The sequence below is a fragment of the Halyomorpha halys genome, unplaced genomic scaffold (assembly GCF_000696795.3).
Source record: "Halyomorpha halys isolate HHAL.00 unplaced genomic scaffold, Hhal_1.1 Scaffold362.1, whole genome shotgun sequence".
Classification (NCBI taxonomy): domain Eukaryota; kingdom Metazoa; phylum Arthropoda; class Insecta; order Hemiptera; family Pentatomidae; genus Halyomorpha; species Halyomorpha halys.
Window position 1 is genome coordinate 371,538 of NW_027105356.1, and position 1,983 is coordinate 373,520.

At 29.2% G+C, this 1,983-nt stretch overlaps 1 protein-coding gene across 1 annotated transcript in view; it reads right to left on the reverse strand.

The window, feature by feature from the left end:
- The window catches only part of LOC106681725 (alpha-tocopherol transfer protein-like), a 121,828-nt gene that overhangs the window by 62,399 nt on the left and 57,446 nt on the right, over positions 1-1,983 (reverse strand). The window lies entirely within an intron of this gene.

Consider the following 1,983-nt stretch of genomic DNA (forward strand, 5'->3'; position numbering starts at 1 on the left):
TATTTATTTATTAATTTATGTTGTAAAAATAAGAATTATAAGGGAAAATAGTAATAAATAAATAATAATAATAAAAAGTTGATTTTCCTTCTTTTCATCTCAATAAACCCTAAAACACAATTTTTTATCAATTTTGGAAGCAGTAACATATGCGTTCTGTTATAAAATACTATTAAAATGAAGAAGCGGCAAATAACTGAATTTACTTACATAGGACAATTAAACTGAAGAAAAATGGCTGCCATTGTTAAGGAGTCAAAGAAATATAAATAAAGTATATTATAATTTGTTATATATTTCTTTAATATGAAATAAAATCTTTATTATTATTAATTCATTTATTTTATTCTTATTTCACATCAACTTTAATTTTTTTAAATTTTATTTATTAATATTTACAACTGTACATAAAATACATCAAGTAAATTTTAATATCATAATGGTATGGTACAAGCATGTAGAGAAACTACCCATTAGTAGCACTCTAAAAAAAGTTTTACAATATAAGGTCTTGAGCCCATCTTCTTTTCAGACGCCTCAGAGGGTTGTCCAGAATGAAAGTTCAGTGATTAGGGAGTTTATGATGAAAGGATTAATATATGGTTGGGGATATATCGGTTACATAGGGAGCATTAAGGTCTTTATGGATGATTTTATTTGTGACAAAGTAAGGAGCATTGAGGATTTCGGATTGTAAGGATTGGATACGAGAGGAATTTGAAGGTTCAGTGGAGCCCCTAAGCTTAACTCCGTATGTCCAGATAGGCCTAATTATTATCATGTAGATCAGTCTTTTGTAATGTGTTGGAAGTTTGGACCGTTTGTCTAGTAAGTGCTGTAATAGTCGAAATCGACGTGATTTTTCCTGTCTTTTCAGTCTTGTGTGAGGATTCCAAGTTATTCGTTTGTCCAGATGTAGTACAAAGGTAGCGGATCTATTCGACAGGGGTAAGATCAACATTGTTAAAGTACACTGTAGGGCAGACGGCAGGTTTACGACGAAGAGTAAAGATGATTTGATGGGATTTGAAGAAATTTATTTTAATAACTCATTCTTCGAGGGCTATGATATGGGATCGGAGAGTTCGGAATACATTTAAAGAGTGTTAGGATTGGTTGGGATATCGGCTAAGTTTAATTTTAAGGAAAAAGAAAGGAGTATTTCTAAAGTGGTATTGCTGATTGTTGAGTTAATGTACTTTACTTTAACTTACTTTGGACAAATTACATTTACAACAATAATTAACTATTACGAGACTGTGTGATAGTTGAAATTTAAAACTTATTTCTAATGATGATACTTGTTTTAATAGGCTAAAATTAATATTAAAACCAAGAAATAAATTCCATGATAACTCAGTTCCAATCTTGATATTCTTCATACCATTTTGAAAAGTTGCATAGTATTTTTAATTTTTATAAAAACAAAAATTTTTACGAAGTTAGCACACTATAGATTCATTTGATGCCAATTATTAACATTCTTGAAGTGATCTTCATTAATTCAATAGGCAAAATATATTGTACGGTATGCATTCTGAATAGTTTGATGGGTCAACTCGAAGATGAATGAGCAATGAAGTAGACTGTATTGTTAGTAACATTCAGTATTGTCACAAGATATATTTTCGGGCGTATTAGTTATATAAAAATTACCAAAAACTAAATAGCAACAACTTGATATTTTTGAATTTCGCCAAAGCAAAAGGTATTGAATTACAAACAAAATGGTTGATAAATTAAAAATAATCAAATTATTAAAATTGTAGATATAATTGATTAAGGTTCGATGCCGATAACAGCAATAGTTCTCTATATGAATCAGTCCAGTGACGTCCCCCCCCCAAACCCTAATCCACAAAATCATAAATACATATATTTTTTTAAATATTTATTTATTGCTATTTACAACTGTACATTATAATACATTTAGTAAATCTGATCTAAGTTAAATTGGAGTGTTACAGGCGTGTAGAGAAACTA